Source organism: Periplaneta americana, unplaced genomic scaffold (assembly GCF_040183065.1).
Source record: "Periplaneta americana isolate PAMFEO1 unplaced genomic scaffold, P.americana_PAMFEO1_priV1 scaffold_85, whole genome shotgun sequence".
In the NCBI taxonomy this organism is placed as follows: domain Eukaryota; kingdom Metazoa; phylum Arthropoda; class Insecta; order Blattodea; family Blattidae; genus Periplaneta; species Periplaneta americana.
In genome coordinates this window covers 42,725-49,207 of record NW_027185566.1, presented here as the reverse complement: position 1 = coordinate 49,207, position 6,483 = coordinate 42,725, and the positions used below count along the sequence as shown (strand labels likewise).

At 36.1% G+C, this 6,483-nt stretch overlaps 3 non-coding genes across 3 annotated transcripts; all 3 read right to left on the bottom strand.

The window, feature by feature from the left end:
- Positions 1-2,665: 2,665 nt before the first annotated feature.
- Positions 2,666-2,736, bottom strand: TRNAW-CCA (transfer RNA tryptophan (anticodon CCA)). Its single transcript has one exon. It is a non-coding gene; the product is annotated as a tRNA-Trp (tRNA).
- Positions 2,737-2,930: 194 nt separating this feature from the next.
- On the bottom strand, positions 2,931-3,003 carry TRNAT-GGU (transfer RNA threonine (anticodon GGU)). The gene has a single exon. It is a non-coding gene; the product is annotated as a tRNA-Thr (tRNA).
- Positions 3,004-3,008: 5 nt separating this feature from the next.
- On the bottom strand, positions 3,009-3,092 carry TRNAL-CAA (transfer RNA leucine (anticodon CAA)). The gene has a single exon. It is a non-coding gene; the product is annotated as a tRNA-Leu (tRNA).
- Between the last annotated feature and the right edge of the window lie 3,391 nt (positions 3,093-6,483).

Below are 6,483 nucleotides of genomic sequence, written 5' to 3'. Positions count from 1 at the left end.
ACAACATCAAATTCAGATTTTTCCTCTGCTGCCGCACCCGCTGATGCACCTGCACCACCAGCTACAACCATAGCTGCTGCACTCACACCGAATTCCTCTTCCAATGCTTTAACAAGCTCGTTCATTTCAATTAAAGACATCCCTTTAATTGCCTCAATCATTTGATCTTTTGTTATTGCTGCCATAATAAACCTTCCTTTATTTAATTTATACTTATTCTGTTTTTTGTTCCGCTATAGCATTGAGTGCTACAGTCAGTTTTTGAACTGGATTTTTGAGTATCATCATCAATTTGGATACCAGCTCTTCTTTAGAAGACAATGTAGAAAGTGTTTTGATATAGTTTGCATCTACTAATTTACCCTCTGCATATCCACCTTTTATATCTATTTTTTCTGAAGCCACCTTTAAAAAATCGCCTAAAGCCTTAGCCGATTTAATGGGATCTTTTGTAAATACAATACCGCTACTTTTCTTGAGAAAAGGATCCATATCTGTAATATTTTTTTCATGAAGTGCAATCTTAAAAACTCTATTTTTTACAATTTTATAAACAGCTCCATCTGCTTTAAGTTTTTTTCTCAAAGAACTGATTTCCGCAACAGACATTCCTTTGTTTTCGGTTATAAAAAATTCATTGTACTGCTCAAGAACATTCGAGAATTCCTTGAGACTGGTTTGATTTTTTTTACTTGGCATACTCTTACTCCCTACCTGATGTTTTGCCAGTCAATTTTAATTCCTGGACCCATAGTAGACGAAATATAAACAGACTTAATATACTCACCTTTGATATCAATAGGCTTTCTTCTTAAGAGCTCTTGAAAAATCGCTCTTGCATTCTCTTCTACAGATGATAAATCCATAGAAAGCTTTCCAACCTTAATATGAACAATCCCAGTTTTATCTGCACGATATTCCACACGACCTTTTTTAAATTCAGCTACCGTTTCTGCAATATTTTCAGAAACTGTACCCACTTTTGGATTGGGCATCAGCCCTTTTCTTCCTAAAATAGGCCCTAGTTTGGTAATTTCTTTCATCAAATCTGGATGAGCAATAGCCACATCAAATTCCAGCCAACCACCACGAATTTTTTCTACTAGCTCCTCAAAACCAGCATAATCTGCCCCAGCATCAGCAGCTTCTTTTACCTGCTCTCCTGTAACAAATACCAAAACCCTCCTAGAGACTCCGCCCATAGAATGAGGCAAAGACAAACTACCACGGATAGAATGTTTTTGTTCGATATTCAATCGAACAATAAACTCAACAGCCTCATCGAATTTAGAAAAAGAAATTTCTTTTGCCAAACCAAGTCCTTCTGTTAAAGGATAGCTTTTTAAACTATCCACTTTAGCTTTTGCAGCTAAAAATTTTTTACCTTGTGCCATTAATACTCCTTCCAGCCACACAAAAGAATGTATATGTTATTCTACAACAACACCCATACTTCTTGCTGTTCCACGAATGATGCGTGATGCCATTTCGAGGTCCTCTGTATTTAAATCTTCCATTTTAATTTTGACAATATCTTCTACCTGTTTAGGAGAAATTTTCCCTACCTTATCTTTATGGGACATTTTAGATCCCGATGTAATTCCAGCCGCTTTTTTTATAAGCTCCGATGCTGGAGGGGTTTTAATCACTAAGCTAAAGCTTTTGTCTTCGTACACCGTAACTAAAGCGGGAATAACCATACCCCCTTTGTCTGCTGTAGCCGCATTATACTGCTTACAAAACTCCATCAAATTGATTCCGTGCTGTCCTAACGCTGGTCCTACTGGAGGTGCAGGAGATGCCTTTCCTGCCTGTAATTGTAGTTTAACGACCGCTCGCACTTTTTTTGCCATAAGCGTACTCCACTATATTTTTTCTACCTGGATCACATCCAATTCCACTGGAGTTGGAGATCCAAAAATCTCAATTTTAACACGAATTTTTTTACGCTCTGGATCAATATGATCCACACGCCCAATACTTCCTCTAAATGGTCCTTCCATAACTCTCACGGAATCCCCAATTTGAAAATCAATCGCAATCACCACTCTAGAAGACAATGCTCGACCTTTCACTGGAGCTTCTCCCATTTTTTCAAAAACATACTCTAGCTCTTCTTGATTCACAGGAATCGGCATTCCATCTTTCATCCCCACAAAAGAAGCCACACCATTAGTGGTAACAATATCACTACACACTCGTTTAGCCTCAATAGGTGAATCTGGAAGTTCAAGCTCTATAAGAATATAGCCTGGAAGCATTTTTTGTTTACTAATCTTTCGTTTACCATTCTTAATCTGACGAACTTCTTCCTCGGGGACTTTTATGTCCTGAATAATACTTTCCTTATCTTCTTGGGCATAACGCTTTTTAAGCGCCTCCAAGTTGGTAACAGTCATCTTTTCCTTACCACTGATCACCTGTAAAATATACCAGTTTCTATTCCCCATTACCTTAACCCAAAAACCCAATCAAAAAACTGCGTTAGTACCAAGTCCACAAAACCCAAACATAAACTCATAATAGCAACAAACACCAAAACAACCCACAAAGAACTCATAATTCTTGACTTTGAGGGCCAATTTACATTCTTATATTCGCTAAACCAACCTAAAATGAACGATTTTTTTTTAGTTTTCATACTATCCCTTTATTCTCACTAAAACGGGTCAAGAAAGAATCGAACTCTCACCAAGGGCTTTGGAGACCCTTGTTCTACCATTAAACTATTGACCCAAAAAACAAGATTATACTATTTCTTCACTTCTTTATGCATAAAATGCTGACGACAAAACGGACAATACTTTTTTATTTCTATACGCTCTGTCTGAGTCTTTTTATTTTTAGAAGTAGAATAATTTCTTCTCTTACAGTCGCTGCATTCCATCTCAATGTTCACTCTCATCACACCCATCCTTTTTATATCACAAAGCTTTTGGCCGGATTTGAACCGGCGACCCCTTCCTTACCATGGAAGTGCTCTACCGACTGAGCTACAAAAGCATAAATACCGAAGGTGGGACTTGAACCCACACAATGTTGCCATTATTGGATTTTGAATCCAACGCGTCTACCAATTTCACCACTTCGGCAAATTTTTCATACCACTTTGTAAAAAAGTAACTCAAATATATCTATGTTTAAGAAAAAATTCAAATTTTTCTAAGATTATTGTAAGTATTAAAAATAATTTTGTCATTTTACAACTTAATTTATCTTACCATAACAGTATAAGCTGTAATCATCCAATTATTTTGTTGTACCAACTTGAAAGTATACTCACGACTGAGTAATCTATGTTCCACTTCTGTTTGTAGTAAAACCTTAACCAGTGCTTGATCTTTACGAATCGTTGTTTCTTCTATTTCTACAGAACGAATCTTTTCATGAGCATTTATATCTTTTAGATAATTCCTAAAATCCATTAAAACGGCATCTTTCTCATCAGAACTGCCTTTTTCGTAGCTTTCATTAAAACCAGCAAAAATAGTAATGAGCTGTCTTAAATCTAAAACATAAAAAAATTTATCCCAATTTCCTTCCGCCTTAGCATTAAAAAATGCCATAACAGAATCTTCTGGAGTCCTTAGCAGTCCCTTGTCATGATCCCAGTTTTGTTTCATCATTAACTCTTTTTCCTGCTCTCTTTTTTCTGGCTTGATAATCACTTGAATAAATGGGCTATAGATATAACTTAAAGGATCTAATAGAAGAGTTTTTGGATAAAATTTTGCCCTTACCAAATAATAACCAGGCTTGAGGTCAAAAATTTCGGCTAAATTAATTTGATCACCGATAATTTTATCGGATATTAGATGAATAGTACGAAATCCTTCTTCATTAGTCAGTGGATTTTGCGTTGTATTTACCTGCTTTTTTTTTAGCTCTTCTAAATCATTGAATCGTTCTGCAAAATAAGCATCTTTTTCTGGTATAGAAACGCCCTCTTTAGAAAAAACTTCTATATAGTAATTGAAATACCCTTTACGGGGGTGAATAGACAACTCGACTTCATCTCCCGTGTTCAAAATACTCACTCTCAACTGTATCGGATCTCTGTAATTAAAAACAGTTTTATCCGTTTCTAGGTTCACCTGTAAATCTGATAAAGTATTGCTTTCTGTTGTTTTGTCATCAAATTCTATGGATTTAGAAAACCCGAAGGTAGAAAGAAAAATTAAACCCAAAATATACAAGTGTTTTCTAAACATTTTATACGACTCCAAGGTATATATACCCACATATTATCGGCTATTATAAAAATTTCTCAAGTATTTTCGTATTATACTATTTCTATTTTAATAAACTTTCTATTTATTATTTTCTTGCTTATCTTTTATCCATCTTTTTTAAGGGGTCTTTAATGGAAAAACTTATTTATTTTTTCAGTCCAGAACATACAGATGATTCACCAAAGGGTAAAGAAATCTTAGGTGGAAAAGGAGACGGGCTTGCCAAGATGACCAAAATGGGTCTTCCAGTCCCTCCAGGATTTACAATTTCAACAGAATTATGTGATTACTTTTACAGTCACAAAAACACACACCATCCTAAATTACAGGACTCTGTTAAAAGCTCTGTGAAGGAGTTAGAAAAAGTTACAGGTAAAGAATTTGGAGGGATGCAAAACCCTCTTTTAGTATCCGTAAGATCTGGTGCTGCTTTGAGTATGCCAGGAATGATGGACACTATTTTAAATTTAGGGCTAAACGACCATACTGTAGAAGTCTTAGCAAAACAGTCCAACAATGCTCGATTCGCTTACGACTCTTATCGTAGGTTTATCCAAATGTTTTCCAATGTTGTGGAAGGTTTCGACGAAAGAGAATTTGAAAAAGTTCTCCATTCCCACAAAATGCAACAAGGTGTGAGTGGTGACTCCGAAATCTCCGTAGAACATTTAAAAATGATTGTAGATGAATACAAAACCATCTACAAAAAACACAAAGGAACCGATTTTCCACAAGACGTTCACGAACAACTCTGGAGTGCTATCAATGCTGTTTTTCTTTCTTGGAATACAGAAAGAGCCGTAGCTTACAGAAAAATTAATTCTATTCATGGTTTACTAGGAACGGCTGTGAATGTTTGTACAATGGTCTTTGGTAACATGGGTGAGGATTCTGGAACTGGTGTAACTTTTACAAGAAATCCATCCACTGGAGAAAAAGAGGTTTTTGGAGAGTTCCTACCCAATGCTCAAGGAGAAGATATTGTTGCAGGGATTAGAACACCCTACAAATTGAGCGAGTTGAAATCTCGTAATCCAGAAATTTATAACCAGTTTATCGAAATCTGCTCTGTCTTGGAAAAAAATTACAAAGATATGCAAGATATCGAGTTTACCATTGAAAAAGGGAAACTATATTTACTACAAACAAGATCGGGGAAAAGAACAGGTCAAGCAGCATTGAAAATTGCCACCGATATGGTAGAGGAAGGACTTGTAACAAAAGAAGAAGCACTTCTTTTGATCAATGCGGATCAAATTGCAGACAGCTTTTTACCTATTATGGATCCTAACTTTAAAAATCCTCCTATTTTAGCAACAGGAGTAAAAGCATCTTTTGGTGTTGCTATTGGAAAAATTATTTTTGATGCCAAAAAACTAGAAGGTTTGGATGATGACGAGGCTTATATTTTAGTTTGTGAAGAGACTTCACCAGAACATTTAATGGCTATGTACAAAGCAAAAGGAATTCTCACCTCCAAAGGTGGTGCCACTTCTCATGCCGCCGTTGTTACTAGAGCTATGGGAAAGCCGTGCGTTGTGGGTTGTGCAGACTTGGATATTGATATGGAAAAAAATATCATGAAAGTTCAAGGGAAAACTTTCAAAGAGGGTGATATTATCTCTTTAAACGCAACCGAAGGACAAGTTATTGACGGTGCTGTCCCTATTTTGGTCCCAAAATTAGATTCCAAAGAAATTACCACCGTTATGGATTGGGCAAAACAGATTAAAAGAATGGCAATTCGGGTCAATGCGGACACTCCAAAAGAATGTGAACTCGCATTGGAATTTGGTGCCGAAGGCGTTGGTTTAGCAAGAACAGAGCATATGTTCTTCGAGAAAGATAGAATATTGTTTATGAGGGAAATGATTTTTGCAAACGATGTTACAGAAAGAACCAAAGCTCTTGCAAAACTTCTTCCTTTTCAGCAGAAAGATTTTTATGAAATTTTCGAAATTATGAAAAGTAAGCCCGTTACAATTCGTCTTTTAGATCCACCCCTACATGAATTTTTACCTAGGGAAGATGCAGATAAAAAAGAATTAGCTAAACACATGGGGATGACTGTAGATGAAATTAATAAAAAATCTGCAATGTTACACGAAATCAACCCTATGCTCGGGCTAAGAGGTTGCCGATTAGGTTTGGTACATCCAGAAATTACAGATATGCAAATTCAAGCTATTTTGAGAGCCGCCTGTGCTATTAAAAAAGATCTCAACATTGAACCTAATGTGGAAATTATGGT